The following is a 24558-nucleotide window of genomic DNA, read 5'->3' on the forward strand; positions in this document are numbered from 1 at the left end:
TAATAGGTTTAATAGTTGGTTGTCGGGCTGTAGGTACTGGTGGTCAGGCCGCCTATTTCCCACTCTCCAACATAGTGGTGGGTTTCTGGGGCTGGCTTTTGTCACTCCTGCCTGTGTAACTCATAACATGGCTGCTCTTGGCGGCTGCCACTATGGCGGTCTGGCAGTCATACTTGCAAACTCACAATGAGAACCTATGTATTCACTTTTCCTGGTGAGATATAAAGAAATAGCTAGCATGTCCCAGGTATTGAGGAGATACCACACAACTCTCCTTTTCTTCACTTTAGGGATGCTCACATAAATGAGTCTCCAGTTCCTGTTCCCTCCATATCATGCACATTCTGACATTTTATTGGCATATTGTAAATTGGAAAGGTAAATGATGGGGGTACATCGATATTTTCTATATCACGACACATACAGGATTGTTTTGTTTTTGTTATTGTATCAAAGAGTGCCATATATTAGTTGCATATGTATAATATTTAGAACCTGCACTATTCAGCTTTTATGTGTTTATATTACCAATGAACATGCAAAGTAAAAGATGTACACCCCAATAAAGCCACTCAAGTGATGAAGGATGCAAAACAAGTGTTTCATGCATTTATCCAACCTACAACCATAGTCATTTAACTTAAAGGGAAATTGTTCACCATCAGCATGTCAGTACTGTGAGGCTACCAAAGAGCAACTCTTACCTCCGTCATTACTGGGAAGTAACCAAAGTATTGGATTAAAAATACCCTATGACATGAATATGATGTCAAAAATATTGTGCGTACCAAATAACATGGAACAGACTATCTAAGGTTAGAATATTGTTGTGTTGGTATATAATATTGTTTTGAAGAATATTGTTGCATTTAAAACCGGCTACTTTAAAATATTTATAATAAGTATTAATTTTATATTATTTTATTAAATATTAGAATATTTATTTTAACTGCTATTATTGTTAGTAGAATTGATACCAATTTATCAAAACAAGTTTGTAATTTGAAATGTGTATTTTTTATTTTAATTTATTTAATGATTTATAATGTAGTAGCAGGTTATGGGTTTGTAGGGGAATAAGGTGGGATAGGGTTTTTTTTTATTATAATTTGTTTGTTTAATGTATTGTTATTGTTAATTAACTACTTTATTAATTATTAAACATGCAAATTGTTTGTTTGATTGTTTTTATTTGTTTAAGTTAACTGCATTATCAAATTATTGATTTTAATTATTTAGTTGTTATTTTATTTATTTATGGTTAGCGTGCAAATTATAATGTCAATCTTATTTTTTAAATATTTTTAGTAACTTATATTTAACTAGCAGGTTGTTAGGTTTGTATATAAATAGGGTGGGAAGGTTTTGAAAATATATATTTAAAAAATATGTGTTACTTTTGATTAATATTCTTATTTGTAATAAATTATGTATATGAAGTACTTTTTATTATTAGAATGAATTGTTTTGTTTATTTTACTTTACAGTTTATGTTTTTGTTGCTACAGGTAGGAGAGCAAATTTATTTTCAATAATGTTTATTCTGTACTTTTTTCCTTAGTTGAAAGTTTATTTTGCATATTTTGTATTTAAAATATGATTTGAAAATCTACTGTTCATAGGTATTTCAATTATTTCTACAAATACTTTCTATTTCTAATGGAATATAATAGTAAATATAACCCATCCAAAGTCTAATACTTTTTGTTTTGTTTCTTAGACTGAAGAAGGGATAGTAAATGTAACCCATCCAAAGTCCTTCAATTTTCACACTATTACTTAAACTGGAATGGAAATAGTGAACTCAACCTCTCCAAATTCAAAACACCTTTACATTTGCTTAGACTATAGTCAGAATAGCATTTTTTTTAAAATGTTATTTTTTATTTTGCTTAGCAAACAGACAATGTTGCATAGCCTTTTCAGTACAGATAGGTTACACATTATAGTATTAGGTCAATACGAGTCAATGGCAAGCATGGTTGCAGTTCTGTTTAAAGATACAGATCAGTGGGACACAAGCATCAACAATTATGGGCATTTCTGTCACAGCTATGCATGTCTCCATTACATTCACTCGTGGGGACCAAAGGTAAAAAGGGCAGTCATACAAATTTTATTACATGACACATGCTGTGTCCCCAACGGCATCCCCTTCACCCTCACTCACGCCATGTGTGCATGGCATGGGTCCCATATGTCCCTCGGTCAATTACAAGGTGGCATAAGTTAATGATAAGCATCTAACTGGGTGTTGCAATACACCATGTAAGTGTGCCACTCCTTCACAGTGGTAGGGGATTTTCATTTATAGCTACCCTGTGCTGTACCATTAGTCACTGTCAAGCCATCAGGACATCTCTGTCATATCCCAGTGGGGCCACCAACACTGTGTGGATCGTATTGTCCCCTGTGATCTCTTCCAAGACTTGCTATATTGTGAGCCAGAAATGCTGCACACCTGGACAGTTCCGTGGTATATGCGCAAAGCTTGCATCGTCCCTACCACAGGGTGGACAGTGGGACTTGTTGCATAGGCCATAGAGGAATAGTAATGCTGGCTGTAGTATATGCAGTTCAGGTACTTAAAATGTAAGAGAGGGTGTTGTCCATTCAGGAACATGGTATAGACCACTTCACAGCAGTAGGTCCATTGTTTTGTCGCTGATATCTATGTCAAGGTCCTCCTACAAAGCTCGGTGAGCTTTTACAATGCCAGGCCTTTGGGCCACCTGCGAGTAAGTACACACTTTTGCAGTGACCCACAGCTGAGTCGTCACCTGCAATAAGTATGTGAGCACTACCACTCTAGTGGTTCTGTCTTGCTACCATCTAGCAATACTTGCAGCGCTCGATGCACACAATAGCAATGGAACTGTGCAAGCATAGTGTGAACGGGTATTCCCGATCAACCCTTCGAGAAGTGCTGCAGATGACGTATCGGAAAGATCCGATACGTCATATCCGCGTTCCCGCGTTGCCGCGGGAACTTTTCCAGAGGGAGGCTGGCGTCCCGGCATTGCCGCGGTAACCCAGGAGGGTTTCCGGCCTGGGAACGTAAAGAGGCCGAGTGCGCCGATGAAAGGGGTCGGAAGAAAGGAGCCCGAGGAGAGGAGACCGGAGAAAGGAGTAGAGCGAATGGAGAAGGAGCCCAAGGACGAGGAAACCAACGGAAACAGCCAGACGGGGAATCCCAGAAGGAGGGACCACGCCCACGACGAGGTGCCAGAACCAGTCAGCGCTATCAAAGAGTATCAACAGACGGACCACCCCAGCGCCACCCACGACCCTGGAGGGTCGTGGCTTAACAAGGTACGGTCTTTTTGGACCAACAGAGGGAGCACTACACTAAAGGGGACTGGGGAGGAGAACTAGAGAAGGGTGAGGGGTGGAGCGGGAGGGAATTAGAGGACACAGGGACAAACACCTGTGAGACACCTTTCAGTGCACTATAAAAACCCAGAAATTGGTCACTTTTGTTCCCACAACTCCTCACTAACACGACCCCACCCTTTCTTGCCTCTTCCCCAGTCTGTTATAGTTCAGAGAAAGAAACCTACTTTTTCACCCCACTTACCGTCGCGTTTATTTCCTTCTGTTTTCGGTACCCCAACACCGGAACCACCCGAGAGACCGCCAGAGCATCAACCTGAAAGAGAAGAAAGAGAAACAGAGGAAACCACCAGTCAGAGGAGGAAAAAGCGACACCTTAAGTCTAAAACCAGAACTCCATAAAAACAAACATTGAAACATTTATTTGAATAAACCACTTACCTGAGCACCACAACTTCTCTCCGTTGCCTTTATACTGTTCGTCCTGTCACACATAGTCACCTACTTCTATTCAACGCAAGACTAAAAGCATAAAGCCCCACTTGAACAAGTTGAAATCCTTCTTACCATCCAACAATCCAGGTCGATCCTAAAAATCGTAGTGAAGAGAGTATGAAGATTGTATATGAGAGATCGGCATTGTATGAAGCCAGGTTGCACTGGGCCTGCGTTGTTGGAGAGTAGTGGTGCCAGATGGTTAGTCAAGACCTTCTCAAAGATCTTTGTCTCTGTGTTTGAGAATGAGAGTGGTCAGTAAGACGTTCAGTGGTCCGCGGGCTTACCCAAAGTAATTAGTAATGCTTCTCTCATGGTGGGAGGCATTCACCCATCTCTCACCATTTCTTCAAAGAGGCTAACCAGATGAGGTATTAGCTTGTCTAGATAGGCCTTGTAAAAGGCCACTGTTAAACTGTCCATGCCTGGAGCCTTTCCACATAGGCATGTCCTTGAGCTCGACAGCAATTTCAAACGAGAAAAGTGGGGCCATGAGCTATTCTCTGATCGCATCTGTTAGGCATTTCATGGTTATTTGGATTAAATAGTCTAATGGAGCCTGTTTACCTTGTGGAATTTGCAAGGTATATATATCAGAGTTGTAGCAGTGAAAGCGATCCGCCGCCTGGTTGGCTCTATGAAGGGGCATGCCATGCTTATCTATGATAGCTAGTATTTCACTGTTTTCATGATTAGGACTTATGAGGGCCACCAAGACAGCACCCGGACTCTCACCCTCACCGTAGATTCTGGCTGTTGTGTACCTGCCCTGATGCGTAATTTCATCTTGCACTAGCTTGTTCTATCGTATTGTGGAATCCCTCAGTAAGTTCTGCTCCACTGTTTCCCTGTGAACACGTTCCGCTTCCAGCCACGCCAAGTGGTCCCTAAGTGAGTGCCGTAATCCAGCATGTTTTGAGATGGTGAGCCAGCAAATATAAGCCTTGAAGGCTTCCCAGATAGTGGCAAATGTCTTCAATGAGCCCAGATTGGACTTGAAGTATTCATCAATCGTTTTGGCCAGCTCCTCCCTGAAAACAATATCCATTGATGAGTTCTGGGGGAAATGCCAGGAGAATGAATTAGAATGTGGGCCATCAAGCTCTAGGACTAATAGTACTGGGGAATGAGTATGTACAATGCAAAGGGTTACATCCAGGACCCTGGACAGCAGGCTAAGTGAGATATGCCAATAGTCAATACTCATATAGATGTCATGGAACGTGGGGTAGTAGGTGTATTCCCTACCCTGCAGAGAGCAATAGCGCCAGACATCGATGATTCCCCCAGCTTCTGCTACTGCTGCAAGAGCAAGAGCTATTGCTAATGGCTGCCAAGATGGGCCCCTGGAGCTATTCACCATTGGTGATAGGATCCAATTAGAGTTCCCGCCCCATATCTGAGGAACATCTCTGTAACGAGCCAGTTTAGCATGTAGTGTATTGCAAAACTGCAGATCGTCATAATTGGGAACATAGACCCCCACTAGTAGTGAAGCAAAGTGATCTTTATGACAATACGCCACCATGTAGCGACCCCCAGTGTCCATGTGTACATCCTTCAGCTGGATACCGGACCCACAAAGGGCCCAGACCAACACCCCTCACACTAGTGTGATGAAGCCCGCAGCATGGCAAGTCCCCCTAAAACACCTCTGTGTGTGTAGCTCACTATCTGGGTCAAGGTGAATTTCTACATGTGGTGTAGAGTCCAGGAAAAGTGAAAATTCTGAGCCCTCATAGTGGAGGGTTTGCTGTTTCCAGGACCAGTGCAGTGCTGTGTCCCGATCTTAGTAATTAATTAGTCTTGCTGTAATAGTGCAGGGCTGAACCCCTGGTACCAGGTGTATGGCTAACAACCAGTGTGGATGTTCCACTACAAACATGGCGGAAAATGTCTCTCAGCCAAATAGTTCAAAAAGCATTTGTCCAACAATGGTCTCCATTTTTCCAACATTCATCGATTTTGCCAGGCCAACGATATAAAAAGATTATTTTACTGAGAGCGGGCTTCAAGGTCCTGGCTTCTAGGTCCTCTATTTTGGCCTGCAGTGCCAACATGGCCTAGTCCAGGTGTTTTTGTGCCCCTGCCAATGTGACCTGCTCGTCCTTGGCCTCTGGTATGTAAGTGGATCAATCTTTCCATCTATTTTAGTAAGGCTGAGCTGCATTGCTGTGAGGTTTGGAGTAACTCACCACCCATCTCAAGACCAGTACCATCAGTTTTTCCGTCGGGACCTGCCACACAATCTCCTCACGCAGCCAGGAGGCCTCACTCTGCTCAAATTGCAGCTTGGATTGCATTTTATCAGCTTTCCCCTTTGTGCCGGGCACCGTCCAGACCACGGCAGTCACCCACTCCAGGCCTATCACACATGTATGTCCAGCATATTTCAAGTGCTGTGAGCAACAGGAACCTGTGCTGCCACTGGGCACTTCAGCCATGTATCCCCAGTGATTGGTGTCACTTTGTGTGTGGCAGCAGTTTGTGACAGTTACTAAGACCCAGGGGTCCCACTGCCCAAAGGTCGTCCGGGTTGCAACTGTGTCATGGTTTAAAGGATGCCCAAGTATCAAGAGGGCATGCGAGAGGCACAATATATTTTGGAACTGCTGCCTGGGGGTACAGAACATTTGGGTGCACAATCCATGGGGGCCAGATGAGGGATGCATGTTTATGGGCAGTAGCACCCCACTGTCAGGCATGTTCTGATCTGTGCGGCAGCACTTTGTCAGATGTGTGTATCCCCTTTGGTCCCAAGTGACCAGGTGCCATCTTACTGCAATAGTGGGTAGGTGTTGCGGAGAGAAATCAGGCTCTGTGGCTGGTCTCCAATATGAGGTGATGAGGGTGACTGCCTTCACCATGCACAGCTAATTACTCCACATTTTATATCATTGATGACACCTTCTATGGCATCCTTGATATCATCACTGCAAAGTTTGCATTAAAATTATTGGTTGAAAACTGTGCATGGTGAGGGCATGAGTTATAGTTACTTAAAATAATCTAGCTATAACTGCAGAATTTCGATGGTTTGCAAGTAGGTAAGATATATATATATATATATATATATATATATATATATATATATATATATATATATATATATATATATATATATCACTTGAAAAGGGATGTTATAGTTAAGTTATGAATTTACTTACAGAAAACCAGAAAAATTCAGCATTTATAGTTACAGTTATTTCAAGTAGCTATAACTTGTGACCCAAGAGAACTATAACGCACAGCTCCACCATGCAAAATTCTTTCTTCAATAATTTGATGTCTAATGTTTAATTTATATTTTTAATGACGTTATGAAATTTGCCATGAGTGCAGTAATATCTGGGGTAATTAGCAGTGGATGGTGAGGTTGTGAGTTATAGTTACCTTAGGCTGCGAGTCATAGTTACTTGAAATACCTTTAATTATGACTGCTGAATTTCTATGGTTTTGTAAGAGTAAATTCAGAACCTAACTATGATATCCCTGTAACCTTGGGTTAGGCTGGGAGCCATTGTGTAGGTGAAATGGACAATGGTGTGGTCTGACCAGGTGAGGTTGGTTTGTGTGGCTGTAATTGACTGTTGCTGGCTGTGAAGTTGGGATCTAGTGTGTGCCCTGCGATGTGATTGCGTTGGTGACTAAGTTAGGCCGATGTTGTTCATGCTGTCCAGAAGGTTGGCATCATTGGGGGTTTTGAGGTAGAAATTGAGGTCACTGAAGAAGATGCAGTGTTTGGTGTTGATGACTTTGGGTGTGATGAATTTGGGGATGGCCTCACAGAGAGGACTTTTGGGGGTCTGTACGTGAGGGTGCCTTTGATGGTGGTTTTGCCATCAACTCTAAGCTGGAAGTTGAGGTGTTCCATGATCCATGTGTAGTCATCCGTCATGGTAGTGTAGTGGATGGATTCCTTATGGATGATGGAGATTCCACCTCTGTGTTTGTTGATGCAGTTGCATCGAACAATCTTGCAACCAAACGGCTTGGCTGTGATGATGTTGAACCAGGTCTCTGCAAGGAAGACGATGTCAGGTGAGCGGGTGGTGATGGTGTACCATATCACAGTCCGTGCTGGCAGAAGGATTGGGCATTGAGTAGGAGGCAGTGGAGTTGTCAGGGAGTAGTCATTGCCAAAGGGTTGGTGGAGGTAGGGTGCCCTAGTGTGTTGGATTTGCAGGAGAAATTGTAGTAGCAGCAGAAGGGTCCTTCTGTGGATCGAGGAGATATGCTGCCTCAATTCTTGTTGGGGGTCTGGAGTTCAGGGCAGTGAGCTCGGATCCTGATTAGCGGTGGATGGAGGGCGAATCTGTGTTCCTGGTGTTGGCCCAACTCCAGGCATGGACAGGCACAATGGGGTTGGCTATGGTGTCATTAACCCCTTACTTTTAGTCCTGTGTCCTGCTGCTTACTGAAGGAACATCTTGTGGCTACATGCAGAATGCCACCACTAATCGAAGGCAACACAAAATGTAGGTTTATCGAGGATAACAAGGGTGCAATTACATCTACACCAATTGTCTTACCAGCTGTCTAACATGAGACTCCACAGAATTACATTTCAAACAGTCACTGCATAATGGAGACATGTGCTTTGGTTTAAGTAGTGGTGGTGGTTTTGTTGTTGATGCAGTGGTAATCTCACCTCCTTCCTGCCCAGAACAGAATGCAGCAGGTACATGGCATTGTGCACTAATTAAATAACCATGGCCCAGAGGTACAATCAGCAAGGGTGAAAACGTAGAAACAATTCTTAAAATGGGAACTATTATATGGTGCTCCTACAGTGCCCGATGCACCACGGTGAATCCAAGGGGAGGCCAGCTACAATCAATTTAATTTATTAAATATAATAACCATGGACTACACAGACGACTACAAGCAGCCTACCAGCACAATTATAGGAAATACTTACAATAAAAGGAACATGAGTAAAAATGTCTGTATCCAAAAGGGTCTTTTCATAAAATAATTTCATTAGAAGGCTTCTAAAAGTGGTCGAAAATGGAAAACAATAAAGCATAAGACACAAACTCTGTTTCCATAAAATGAGGGACAAGCACATGGCTTGACAGGGAAGGTCGCATGGGGAACAAAGACAATCCAGCCAGCTATGTGACACACATTGATTACGCAAAATCAATTGGTGTCACAGTATGGTGGAGGAGTACCTGTCTTGCCTAAATGAACACAGACAGCAAATACAACATTACTGTGTATGAAACACCCACTGCCTCCACAAAGCTTTGGATGAACACATAGCAAAAAAGGAGGATGCCTGGAGAACAAAGACAAAATGTACCCCTATAAGACACAAACCATTTTCTAAAACATTGTGTTAAAGAAGGATGAGTCATAGGGACAGAGAGGAAATAGGTTACTGTCCTGTTTTCTCCCCTCCCCTCCCCACAAGCAAAAAGTGCAGCATTGCAAGTGAATATAAACAACAATTAGAAAAAAAATAGCACAAGAACTTTGAAGCTTTTAACAAAATGAAATAAAATGAATGTTTAAAATTGTCACAAAACAAAAATCAGAGCAATAAATACTACAGGCAAAGATGTTTACATGTTGTATTAATCAACCACCTCACACCCTTACACAAAATGGTGGACCAGTACATGGGGAAGAAAGTGGATGAGAACAAAGGAAAACGAGCCTTGACTGCTGTAGTCAGACAAGCCACCAATAAGCTCATACGGACAAAATATAACCTAAATTTGACAAGAAAGCGCAGCCATCCATAGGTCCTTAAAAGATCTGCAGCAAAGTAGCGGTGACAAAGTGAAAACCTCTTTATAATAAATGACAAAAAATCAATGGCAGAAGGCATCCTATGCCCCAAAAAGTAAAACATCACACTATGGGTCAGAGGTATGAAAGTTTAACGATTCAGTAACCGGTCGCAAACTGGTTACTGAAAGCTAAAATAAGTATTTTGAGGGTATGAAATGTCATTTTAAAGCAAGTTTTTGCAAAGGGGCACATGTCTGAATCATTCCCCTTTACGAATAGGTTACCACCAATTTGAAATTGTTGGTAACTGCGATTGTTTTGCGACTGCATTCACTGTCACAAAACAATCATACATACCACTACAATTCAGTATTAGGAAGGGACGTCCTTGACACGCCCCTTCCTAATCCCAAATCGGTATGTAGTCACAAATACAATTTGCGATTTGGTAACAAGTTACCAAATCGCAAATTGGATTTGTTATATACCAAAATGCAGTGTTTGCAATCGCAAAACACTTTGATACATCTGGCCCTTAATTCCAACATAGGTAAGGCCATGCAGCAACAATCAACAAAAAATGAGGAAAAGCTGATGGTCCTTTCCCTCCCAAAACATCAAGGTTCTCATTATGACATTGGCGGTAAATCCCACTTACTGCCATGCTGACTACCGCTAACATACCGCCGCTGCAGCGGATTAACGCCACCCATATTATGACCCACACATAGCAATCCCTCACTATACAGCCACACACACAAGTCCGCCAGCCCAAAGGTCAGTGATAATCTGGCGGTACCAAAACCTGAGAGACAAGTGCTAAAGGTGTACTTGGCTTAGTTGCTCAGGACCCACAATAGGTTGCACCCTGGCTCATCTGGAGTAAAAAGTTCCAACCCCTACAGTTGGGCCTAGTAGCTCCTGTTTGCTATGTGAAGGGGTTTCTGACACAAATCAAAGGTGAAACAAATAGTTTACGGCCATTGGAGAAGCTAATAGTTCTGACTATGGAAAGCGGCTGAGATGATTATTTTTATTACTATGTTGTAATATGTACAAGGCATTGGAAAAAAAACACAACAGATAATCCCCTGGAAAGCTGATGCTATAGTTACTTTTTGTTATTGCATGGTTGTGCCACAAAATTAAAAAGGGTAAACTCTGCCTCCACCTAAAAGCAGCAGTCTAATGCTTGCAATAAAAAATTAAAAGTCAGATTTCCTTGCGCCCCTTAACGCCCCCCTACCACCACCATGTGTGTGCCATGTATAAAATGCGTAGACCATGGTGCAGGGCAGGGGGCAATAGCATAATTTTTTGTGGCTCTATTGATGTACTCTACAAGAGTAGTGCCAAAGTGTTGCCGCTACTCCTGCCGAGTACATAGGGGCCCATTATAAATAATGGTATACCCCCTTTTAACGTCTGCTCCGAGCAAGTGTTAAAAGTGCCAAAAATAATAGTGCAAGGAAATCTCTTAGATGTCTTTATGCCATTTTTTCAGCCACCCTGAGGGGGAACGCCCTCCTTTCATACATTATGCATGGTGCAGGTATAATGTAGAGCAAGGGTTTACAAAGTAGCGCAATGCAAGCATTGCACCACTTTGTTAATCTGGCACGTGGGAAATGCCACATTTACGTCAAAATAAATGCTGCAAATGTGGCGCAAGGTGGTGCTAGGGGCTTATAAATATGCCCCTAAGTATTTTTTAAAAACACATAACAATCATATAGCATTTTCCATTAATCTATGGCACGTTGACTCATACCAGGCAGGTCAACCTAGAATAGGCACAGAAATTATTTTTATCTTTAAAGCACATCACAGAACAATGAGATTTTTATTGCTGCAAAGAAATTATAAAATTGGCTTTGAATTGCCGTAGCAGGAACACTTAGGGCCTGATTACAACTTTGGAGGAAGGTGTTAATCCGTCCCAAATGTGACGGATATACCACCAGCCGTATTACGAGTCCATTATATCCTATGGAACTCGTAATACGGCTGGTGGTATATCCGTCACATTTGGGACGGATTAACACCTCCTCCAAAGTTGTAATCAGTCCTTTAGTATTTATGATGCCCTTAGCACCACCTTGTGCCATATTTGCGTTTCTTTTTTTACGTAAATATGGCATTAAGGTGGCATTTCCCACATGCCAGACATAGTGTATGCAAGGGGGGGCGTTCACGTGTAGGGAGGCCCAGAAAAATGGTGCAGTGAAATTTATTAGATTTTACTGCATCAATTTTAGTGTCATTATTAACGCCTGCCTTAGGCAGGCATTAATATGACTTTCCTATTGGAAACAATGGGCCTCCCTGTGCTTTACTGCATTAGTGCCATAATTTATGGCATTAATCCAGCAATGCGCCACATTAGCGCCATAAATTATGATGCTAATAAATTATGACGCCATAAATTATGACGCTAATGTGGACATGACTATCATGGTGCACCATATTGTAAATACTGCACCCACATGGTGTCAGTAGGAGGTCGCAATGTATGCAAGAGGGGATATTCCCACGCAGGGAGGCCCAGAAAAATGGCATAGTGAAATTTACTAGATTTCACTGCATCATTTTTAGCGTCATTATTAACGCCTGCCTAAGGCAGGCATTAATATGACTCTCCTATTGGAAACAATGGGCCTCCCTGTGCTTTGCTGCATTAGCGCCAGCACTAATCAAGCAAAGCGCTGCATTAGTGCCATACATTATGACGCTAATGTGGACATGACTACCATGGTGCACAATATAGTGAATACGGCGCACACATGGTGTCAGTAGTAGGTCGTAATTCATGATGCACCACTTTTCCATAAATATGCCCCTTAGTTTAACACATAAGAATGACTAAAAAATAGGAAAATGATTAATAAGCTAAGATAAAAAATAATTGATAAAGTAAGGCCCCGCCAGTGCCGTCTCTGAAGTGCACCCATTGTTGGAACGGATGTGCAGATGTGATCGGGGAATATACAAGAAATAAGTCTAACCCATTGGCCCATGATGTATGATGTATGATGTGGTGCAGTGAAACAAATAGTCTAAAGGATAAGGAGGGAAGAATGATACACATGTATTTTTATTTCTTCTATTGAAGCACTGATGTTTATTTACGGACTGACCAAACATGACTAAAGGAGCTCGTGCAATATGTGAACGCTCTAGGGAGCCAACATTCAAATAGCTTGAAGTAATCTATCACCCGACAGCTATATATGCACCCAAACAGTTAAAAAAAAAAACTGAATTAAGGTTATCACCAACATCGGCGACAAAAGTCAGACTTTTTATTTGACAGCTCGTGTCCATCATTAACAGTGGATACCCGTTATTTCTAAGCTTGCACAATATCCTTTTGCGACAACGTGTGTTTAAAACAAATATGGTAGAGCATATGTTTTTATGAAAAAGTGAAAATCAAATGTATTTTTGTAATGTAATGTTTTTAATGGCAGGTCTCTAGAGGATTAGATTGTGTTTTGCATTAAAGTAATGCCTCCAGGGCTATATTAGAATAATGGAACACCTTTTTCATTGTTTTGTGTTTGTGTATGTACATATAAAGTACTATGCAGAGAAACACCAGGCATGATCGATGTTCAATTACAAGAGCCCAGCACATAGTAAATACTGACATGCCTAATCTTTCTAATGCATCTGTTCTTTATGGAGACTTGAATGACTTGACATATGAAAACTGTTCTCAACCAAGACTGATCGAATTCATTACTGTAGCTGGCCCCTATTTCCTTCCCGGCTGAATGGAAACCGTACACAAATACAGTATCCTGGTATTTTGCACAAAAAAGATAAAACCACTCTACCATTTTTGCTCCCATGAATGAATTCCATTATATCCTGTGCATTTTCTGTAATGCCCAGACAGGCCCTGCAAAACACGGGCACAGTTGAAAACTATAATTATAACATGGATTGTAGGAAAATCACAGACGTGACAGAAATGGTTATTTGTAGCTTACCTTTTTCTTGTGGCAGCCATTTGCTCTCAATGCTTTGTGTGTGTGTGTGTGTGTTTTTGGATTTGTATTTTTCTCGTTAACAAAATATGTACTTTCACTAAAATGGAAAATCAATTATCCATAAATGTATTTCGTAACAAATTAGTTATTTATGAAGCAAAACCATCCTACATATTTATCTTATGAAATAAAGTCAATAAAAATATAATTTCTGAACATTATGAGCCTATGATAGCTACCCACAGATGAACTGAATAAACAGCAAATACAGCGATTATTCATTGATGATTGTCACATAAAAGACTCCACATCCTGATTTAAAATAGCAATTTAACATAACTAATGTAAGGGCGGCTGAGCCGACGAATCATGTGCATGATTACTACTTTCTCTCGAAGCAAATGTGGTTTCCTGAATGCATATTCTTCTGCGTGCTTATGTTTTCTCGACATCAATAAATTCATTGTAACTCATACTAGGGGCATAATGACAAAGGAAGGAAGTCCAAAGAAGAATGTTTTCCTGAGAGCCAACCATACCCCTGCACAATTCCAACAATGTTGCTGTTCTAAAGTGTATTTTTGATCGCGGTCAGAGCTGCTCGTGTGTTGTTACCTCTCCGTAATTATACTATTTTCCCAGTCACGCATAGTTGAACCGTTATTATTTGTTGTTTGCAGTTTTTTAATTATTAATTGGTGTTTGTGAAACGGCGTCCATCTAACGTGATATGTTGGTCGGCGTTTTCACGTAGGCCGATTGTGTGTATAGGGAGAAAGAATCCAAGGGACTTCTTGAAAACAGGGAACACAATATATCAATACCAAATGGCCAGAAGACCGGATGTTTGTGAGCGTGAAGATTACCGTGCTTTAAAAAAGGGCCATATTTATACTTTTTGACGCAAAACTGCGCTAACGCAGTTTTGCGCCAAAAAAATTAGCGCCGGCTAACGCCATTCTGAAGCGCCATGCGGGCGCCGTATTTATTGAATGGCGTTAGCCGGCGTTAGTCGACCGGCGCTGCCTGGTGTGCGTGAAAAAAAACCACGTACACCAGGCAGCGCCGGCGTAGGGAAAAATGGCGTTTGGGCGTCCAAAAATGGGGCAAGTCAGGCTGAGGCAAAAAAATCGTCTTAACCCGATTTGCGCCATTTTTTTGGGGCGCCCAGAGGCCATTAACATGACTCCTGTCTTAGCAAAGACAGGAGTCATGCCCCCTTGCCCAATGGCCATGCCCAGGGGACTTCTGTCCCCTGGGCATGGTCATTGGGCATAGTGGCATGTAGGGGGGCACAAATCAGGCCCCCCTATGCCACAAAATAAATTTTAAAAAAAAGCTTACCACAACTTACCTTTTCTTCCCTGGGATGGGTCCCTCCAGCCTTGGGTGTCCTCCTGGGGTGGGCAAGGGTGGCAGGGGGTGTCCCTGGGGGCTTGGGAGGGCACCTCTGGGCTCATTCTGAGCCCACAGGTCCCTTAACGCCTGCCCTGACCCAGGCGCTAAAATCCGGCGCAAATGTGGGTTTTTTAGTCCCGCCCACTCCCGGGCGTCATTTTTGCCCGGGAGTATAAATCCGACGCAATAGCATTGGAGTCATTTTTTAAGACGGGAACGCCTACCTTGCATATCATTAACGCAAGGAAGGTGTTCACGCAAAAAAATGACGCCAACTCCATGAACTTTGGCGCTAGACGCGTCTAACGCCAAAGTATAAATATGGAGTTAGTTTTGCGTCGAATTTGCGTCGAAAAAAACGACGCAAATTTGGCGCAAATGGAGTATAAATATGCCCCTAAACATGGTTGGAGCATCTTCATGCACTCTCAGAAGCCCCCTTTTTTTAAAATAAGATCACTAGAAAATAAATCTTGGTTGAAAGCACAATGTACCACAAGAGCAGTTAGGAAATGTATTCGTTACTAGAGAACAGTTTTTGCAGAGGAAACGTCTGTCTCATGAAATATGAGTTATTGGTGTGATTTACATTCACGCAGATGCATAACCTGAGTACACAATGTTTTGTCTGTCAGTTATTTAATTATAAAATATATATAATGAGAAATTAGCAGTAATGGTAAACTCCAGTAAAAAGAAGTGGCAAATGAACATAAGAGAGACCAACAATATGGAACAATTCCTATAGCATGGGTTACAGATAGCATGGGGGTAATGAGGCCTAACCTTATAAAACAATGACCTATTTTAGCCATTACAAAATTATTACATACTGGTTATAATCAGGAAAATATGTTAAGAAAGGAGAAGATGTGAAGTTGTTTCCTAGTAAGACTTACATTATTTAGCATCATTTTTGTTCAGAACGTTTTTATTTATTGATTTTCGAAAATGGAGAAAAGCAATACAGAAATACAAACAGTAGATTTCCAGGGCATGTTCTTTGAGAAACTTCCAATGCTGCTGTATATATGAAGCCCTTCTTATAGTAGAAATCTGAATGTATAGAAAGGAAATTAAGAAGATAGAGATAATGGGAAGGGAGAGTGGGAAAGTATTTCTCATGTGGACAAGTGGAGTAGACGGAATCGGGATTCTGCTGCAAAATATGGGTTGTGGCACATTTTGATTGTTGGAGCCCTTAAGGGTTGAGAGTTATCTGGCTGTGAATTTCCTGTAAAGTGAAAGCAAGGTATTGGTTCATGGTGGTTTATTGGAATCAAAGTATTTGTCCTAAGAGCAACACATATGATGTGAAAGTGATTTCCACAGAGCATTCTGTGAGTCAATAGTGTCTGCTCCACGGATCTGAGTTATCCAGTTGAGGTTTAACCAGGGTGCAAAAATCATATTATTTGTAGATTTCCAATTAACTGTAACCAATTTGATTGCGGTGGTTAATAGGAGGTCAAGAAGAAAGTGATCTGATTGGTTTGTGATGTTAGAGGCTGATAAACCTTTGACTAAGTATGAGAAGTTCTCTTCACATTTAATATGGATGAGTTTGGATATTAAAGAGAAAACTTAATTCCAGCAGTTTTTAACATGTCTGCAATAAAAAATCAAATGAGGGAGGTCGCCTTTTTCCTCTGGGCAGTTCCGACATGTAGGTGCGTCTACTAAATTCATGCTGTGTAGGCAGGATGGAGTCCAGTAGGTATTGTCCATTAACCAAAACTTGGTTTGTAAAGGTATGGAAGTGACATTATGTGAAGTAACTGATCTCCAGGTTTCTTTCCGTTCAAGTTCTGACATTTTAGAGGAAGAATGTTCATACCAGAAGTCTAGTATCTTTCCAGATTTTTGTGCTGTGGAGTTGAAGGAAATGGTAGATTTCAGATATTGGTGGCCTAGTTTGATGAATTTTGAGATGAGGGAGAGGGGAGAAGGGTAATCTTGGAGAGATTTAGATTTAGATAGCGTAGTTTTGATTTATAAAATTCTTGATCCTCAGTATGGTACATTGTTGAAGGTTTACGAAAGTTAAAGGTTTGGAGGTGGTGCCTAGTTGTTTGGGGTAGTATATACCCTCACTTATCCATGGGAGCCAGTATATAGGCTGGCCTTTATATTTGATGTTTGAGTTGTTCCAGAGAGAGGCAAGGTTTGAGAATTTCATTTTAGATTGCTGCTACTGAACTAAGGGTTGTTACTACCATGAATTATAAGAAACTTCTATGGAATGAAAAATCAATGGAGTCCATTGGTGAATTTTCAACGGCGTTATTTGACCAATGCCAAAATGATATATCCTGTGACCAAATAAGCATTTGGTCAACATTCCTGGACAGATTCGTAATTAGTCTCCTTACAGACAGACCACAAAAGACCTATCAGAACTAGGGGTGAGTAAAAACAAAAAATAAAATAAAAATGTCAGCTCTCATGACCAAGTTAAGAAGGCAATGGAACAGACTATTAAGGCTATATAAGAAAAAGACAACTGATTGTCATATTAAGTCTGATCTAATAAAAATTAATAATATCTATTGGAAACTACAGAAAAGTCACGAGCTTTGGGCAATGGCATCATTCTTGAGTAAAAAATCAAATGCACAGGGATTCTGGAAAATGGTTTATGATTTAAATAACGCCCCAATGACCTTGACTAGTTCAAATATTTCAGAATCCTCATGGTCTGACTACCTAGCTCATCACTTTAGCGGAAAATAAGAAAGAAACAAATAACTTAGACATGACAACAAATGAGTTATGCCCAGAAGGAGTTATATCTAAGCCCCCATTTGTCCAAAAGGAAGCCACTAATTTAACCTTCTTGATGTCAGAGGTTGTCAATTTAATAAAGAGCAGCAGAAGTGAAGGGGCCTCAGGTCCAAATGGGATCCCAAATCCATTATTTAAAATTAACCTGGCTTTTTGGGGAGAAAAACTGGTCTTGATTTATAACTATTGTATAGAACTAGGAAGCATTCCAAACTCTTGAAGAGGCACTATAATCCATCCAATATTTAAAGGAGGCAGCAAATTTCATCCTGAGGATTACCGACTGATTACCTTAATGGACGTAGAGGCTAAACACTATGCTGGTTTATTACTGGAGCATCTTCGCACCCGGGCAACCACGAACAATATTATTCTCCCAAATTAGACAGGCTTTGCAAAGGGCTGGAATGGCTACAAACATTTCAACTGTTTCCATCATCATCGGCAAATGCAAACAAAAAAATCAACCTTTCTATCTGTGTTTTGTAGACTTCAAACCAGCTTTTCATCTTATACAGCGAAGTCACCTAATGGAAAAGCTAGATGCCCGGGGCATACCAGAGAGATTATTAAAAGCTATTCAGCAGTTACATATAGATACTTTGATTACAGTAAAGTTAGGAGATGGATCTTTCCTTTCAAGAAAAATTGAGACAAAACAAGGACTGAAACAGGGTTGCGTACTGGCTCCATATCCTTTTAATCTCTTCCTATTAGATTTGACTATTAGGCTTAATAAGGTGAACGTGCATTCCTCTAGTGTTGGTGAAATGCCCATTTACAATCTTTTATATGCCAATGATGTAGTACTTCTGAGTCAAACTAAAGTAGGACTACGTCGGCTCATCGTCAATTTAATTGAATATGCCAAGCAGATCTGAGTGAAAATCAATCAGAAAAAAACTCAAGTGATGAAAGTTAGTAAAAAAAACTCCAGAGTCAATAAATGGCACACACAAGGGGGAGTATTAGAACATGTCAACCACTATAAATATCTGGGTGTGCTATTTGGTAAGCGGGGTTCCTTTCTCCCTTAGAAGCAGGACTTATATAGAAAAGGAAATATTCTATTGCTTGCTTTTCATACTCTAGCTACCATCCCCTGCTACAAGTTATTGTGGCTAAACTAAATTCAACTATAGGGTACAGTAGTGAACTCTTGTGAGGACAAGACGCTGCCATCCTGAATGGAATAATTGAAAAAGTGTTTAGGTCTCTATTCCAACCACCAGGGTACACTTTCCAAGCTCAAATTAGGCTGGAGTTTGGGTTTTTAATTTAAACCAAAATATAGCTAGGAAGTGTAGCTACATTAAAACCTGGAAACACCAACAGTTAACAAGCAGAAATCTTCTCTGCCAGGCTCTCTGGAAGGAGATCAGTTATAATCCTACAGACAAATCTAGTCAGTACTTAGATCAGGCCATAGAAGATCTGGAGGTACGGGATCTGTGGGATTCAAATCTCTCCCATTATGCTTTAAGAAAATCTTAAACCATATAGCGAAGAAGAAGTCAGTACTTATGGATAAGAGCCTGTTAGCAATCAGGTCACTTTCATGGATGGTAATAAATGAGTACAAAATCTTGAAATCTCAGCCATATTTGGAGGCCCGGGTGGTCGAAAGCTGATAAGGATCTTTTTTTATCAAACACCGATTTGGCCTTATTCCTGATGGCACCCACCTAGCCCCTTGGGAACATATTGCAACAATTTCCCAGTGTAGGCTTTGTGGTTGTGGAGTGGAAGATATTACCCATCTGACATGTATCTATAATGGTCTACTGAATGAGTGCAAGACTCTTTTAAAAGGCAGCCTTTAATCAGAGGGGAATACTGTCCTGTAGAAAAGTGGTGATCGCTTGCTTTAAACCTTCTGACTATACTTTGAATGCCAGATTGATAAAGTTTATACGTTTGACCTCTAAAAAACTATCATATGTTCATCAATTAGTATAAACATAATATATGTTTCTGCTGGCTGATAAGTCATGAAATTATGAAGATCACTGCCATTTTAAGGCTCCCTGTACAGTATCCATGGAAGTATTTTTGCATTCTCGAGTATTAACTTAATTGTAAATGATTTTATAATTTAATATTTTAAAGATTTATGATAGGATGACGTCGAAAAAAAAAACATTAGTATTTTTAAGCTACCTCCATACCACACTTGGTAAGATTAGGGGAGTGGGAAATTGAAGCACTTTCTAGCAATATTTATGTGGGTGTGATTATAACGTATTCACTCCTATTTAGGAGGATTTTGTTTGTAATGATGATTAATAATAGCACATATTTTATGTAATGTATAACTGTAGATAATCACGGTTATTTAAATTGAATTCACATGTTATAATTTATTTTTAGAAGGATTTTTTTTTATTTGCATGGAGTGAGTTAGTAATTTAAGTGTATGATGTACTGGTTTTTATTAACTATGCATTTAATAATAAACTTGAACTTGAACTTTAGACTGCAGCTGTTTGTCGATTTGGAGTAAACAATTTTTTGTATCTTAAATGTATATTTAGAGTGTGGTAGATGTTTGTCAGTAGAGGTGTGGAGGGTAGCTAGGCCAAGGTTTTTCAATATAGCTTTTTCCACTTCTAGCCACATCGGGGCATAGTTTTGAGGGGGAGAGAACCAGTAAGCCCCTTGTTTGGCTAGGAAAGCTGTTTGGTATTGTCTAAAAGTTAGGCAGGTTGAAGCATCCTAGATTTTTTACCTTGCCAAATGAAGTTGTTAAGCATTTTGTCCAGTTAGCATTGGAAGACATTGGTGAGTGTTAGGGGTAGCATGCTAATTAAGTAGTTAACATTAGGGGATATGATCATCTTCATCATTTTAATGCAACCCCACCAGGTAATAACATTTGGAGACCAGCCATCTAGTAACTGTTTAATATTTTGAAGGGTTAGATGTTCGTTGTGTATCGGGATATCAATTAAATCTGAGCCTAATTCGATACCTAAATATTTGATTTAGTATCTTTGATGGCAGACACATAGAACATTATTATGAGCTAACTAGAGGTATACTAGGTAGGCTACTGCTAAGGGTAATTTTGAGTAACCCTGTGTTCCCTTTTTACACCCTGTGTTACAAAGTGTGAAAATGCCATACCTGTTTTCTGGGGGGAGTAACCGCACCTGGTAACCATACACACTTCCTCAAACAGTTTCCTCCTAATCTGAGGAAATGCAAAATGTTGCCAGAGAAAATCCAGGAATCAAGATCAACCTATAATATTTGACCTGGTAATTCTGCATCCCGTAGGTTATGTCCCTCTCTGGGCCTGAAATTCGTGGGGGCTGAAAACTGGTGTGTAGATAACAGCTGGAATCAGTAATTTTGTTCTGAGTATTTTCCAAAGCATTTTCCAGCCATCTCCTATTATACGCCTAAGATTAAGAATGAAAATGCTGTTTAAGGCATTTTATACAACTGTGTGAAATTTGTGAATCAACCTGTGAGTTTACAGAATTCTTACAGCCAAGGGTCCTATTATAGTGATGATTACAAAATATGTGTGGTAGAAGAAGAATGGTGTGAAGTTATGAGCAGTAAAGCGATAAACCAGCAGAACAAGCAGTAGAGTAAGGAGGATAAGGGAAGGGGAAAATGGCAGATTGGAATACTTTCTGTTCTTGCAAGAGTTAGTTTTAAGTTACTTTATAGTTAGGTAATTATTAGCTCATAAAAAAGGGATTGGGGTCACATTGAAGACATTATGGCAGCCTGCAAAGTCATTGCATTAAGGTTATGGAGACGGAAACACAAGGACCTGAAACTGAATATAGGGTTGAACATGTCCTTGATACAGAATAGAATATAGCTTATCATGCAGAACATGCTTATAGTGCACTGTGCTGTTTCAGGGAAGAGCAGGTCCTGAGAAATGGAAGTGCTGGTGTATTAGAATCAGGCATGAAACATCCTAAATGTTTCAAACATGCTGAGGGCAAAAGCCTTGACTTGCACTTGCATAATTTCAGCATGTTAAATTTGATACCTGTAGATCTTAAAGCAAGACAATGACTCGCATTTGGACCTTGTCGGTAAAAAACGCCTACCGAAACGGCGACGGCTGCCAAAAGACCATTGCCGCGGCTACCAGCCATCCGACATAATATGACCACAGCTGGATTTCCGCCAGAAGAATGGTGGAAATCCAGCTGTGTCCATGCCGGCTGATGGTGGTAAGGTGGCGCTGCTGATGGACGCAGGCTGGTAGCAGTGCCCCTTCTTGTCTCCTGCCAGAGGACCCCCTGGACACAGGTAAGTGGGTGTTCCAACAGGGGAGGGGGTGTTGTGTGTCTGTGTGGCTGTGTGTGTGTATGTCTGTGCGTGCGTGTATGCAGGTGTGTGTTGTGTGCTTTATGTGTGTGCATGTATGGGGGTGTGAGTGCCTATATGTTGAGTTGTGTGACTGAGTGTGTGCGTGTATGTATGAAGGTGTTAATGGATGTATGCATGCGTGGATGAATGTGGGAATGGGTGTGTGTATGCGAGTGTGCAGGTGTGAAGGGAGGGGTGTGTATGAAGAGGGGTCTGGAGGGGAAGGGGTGGGGGAACCTGTGGAGGGGGAAGGGGAGAGGGGAACCTGTGGAGGGGGAAGGGGAGAGGGGTGGGGAAGACCCCTATCAGTGACAGGGAAGGGATTCCCTGTCACTGAGAGTGCCTACCGTCATGGATTTTGTGGCGTTAAGGAAGCCACAGAAACCATGGCGATAAACAGGATCATAATCCTGCAGGCCGTCAAGTGACTGGAGATTGATGCCGTGGCGGACAGAGTGGTACATTGGCCGTTTGGCTTCAGCCAAACCGCCAATGTCATAATATGAAGGATAGTACTGCCAGCCTGTTGACAGTACTTTCCTCAATATTACCGCTGACCGCCAGGATCATAAGGTCCACCAATATGTTTGATGACAGCTTGCTTAATACTGATTACAAAGAAGGCAAATATGTAATCATCTAAATATTGCGAGGAAGCTGCATTGTGTTTTATCAGAAATTGTAGGTACTACACTTATAGAGTTCTGCAGTGAAGACTGGGCAGAAGATCCTTCCATTACCAAGGTAATAGGAACAAAATACCAAAGTGAAATGGATTCACAAAAAATATGTTGGTATTGATAATTCAAAATGAAACAAGATAGACATTTTAAAGTGGGCTTGAAATCAATAAAGTTGGAGTGTCAATGAAAATCATATTCTATAAGGGATAAAATATCCCCTGCAGTACATTTAAAGGATAATGCAAGTCACCAAGGAGTTCCATAACCATATAGATGTAGAAGGTCAAAGGCTGAGTTTCTTATAAGGTTATGGAACTCCTAGGTGACTTACAATATCCTTATGATGTACACCAGTGATATGTTATCCTTGATAATACTTGGGCACATCACCCTTCCCACAAACCACGGAAAAACTTGGTGCATACTCCTTCATATGAAAGATCAAGTATATTTTCAAACATGAAAAATAAAAATAAAACTTCTAGTGCAAAATTAAACACATAAATCCTGTTGAATGTTTGCTATGGAAACATACCAAAAACAGTACAAAACAGGCCATTATTTTTAAAGCTATGGTAGCTTGGAACTTGTAGAAACCTGCAGAAGGATTCTAGATTTTCTCTATTTGAGGAGTGCAAGAAATAACCATATTCTCTCTGCTTGTCATTGTAAGCTATTAAAACAGAGTGGAAGAAAGAAAAGAAATATTCAGTTTGTTGCTTTAAACAACTGTTTGAACTATGCTCCATCACCTAGCACACCTTTCACATCACCTGTGGGCTCTGGCAGCAGGTATTGTGTTGTCAGAACTCAGCTCTAATAACCTTATTATTGTCAAGTTCTGATGTCTTTTCTTTAAAAATTGTGACTTGGTGTGTCATAAGTCACTGATCATAAAGAAATTGGACACTATTATGCACAGGGATTACAGAATCACATTTATTATAGTATTTTAATGTTAATGTGCCAAGTATGGAAGCGGCATATCATTAAATTTGCCACATCAGTTAAACACAATAGGATCATATACTCTAGACAAATGTCAGCAAAACATCTTGATTATTGATCTAAATGCAAATTATCGGATAGCTGTTAATGAACTCTGCAAACACAGTGTATACGGCTACAACTGAATGCACATGGTGACATTAAGAAAACAATTACAAGGACTGCTCTAATGAATCATTAACATGTTGGTTTGAAGATGTTTCATGGAATATGGATTTTTCTTAGTACCAACTGGTATCTTCAAAAGTACCTTTGTGAAGAATGTTGTAGAACACATTTAGCACTGATAGATTATCTCTCTAGTATGCTATTTTAAATTTGTTATTGTTGGTTTTATGAATATACATTTTATTTCTTAGCTTTAATGTATTCTATTTGAGACAGTTTTTTTATTTTAATTATAATATTTAAATTAATCAAAAACAAACTTGGACTTGGTTGCTTGTCAATGGACTGTGGCATGTGCTAGGCACAGAAAGCATGTCTGATGAGTAATGAAAGTATCCAAGGTCAATGGTTGAGGTAGTTGGGCATAGGAGAATTGGGGTCCTGGATGAGCTTGAAAAAATATCAGTATGTCACAACCTCAAAAAACTTATACTCAAAAGTGTGTCTGGAGAAAAGAATGTCAATGTTTAAGTCATCATTTATAACAAAGTAGGGTCTATCCATCAACATAATTTTTGTTCACTTTTGTAAGACCAAATAAAAAATGATATTTTTTTTTAAGTATGCAACAAAAGTTGAAAATTACCACTATGTAAGATGGAAACGTTTGT

The sequence above is a fragment of the Pleurodeles waltl genome, chromosome 12, assembly GCF_031143425.1.
Source record: "Pleurodeles waltl isolate 20211129_DDA chromosome 12, aPleWal1.hap1.20221129, whole genome shotgun sequence".
Lineage (NCBI taxonomy): Eukaryota > Metazoa > Chordata > Amphibia > Caudata > Salamandridae > Pleurodeles > Pleurodeles waltl.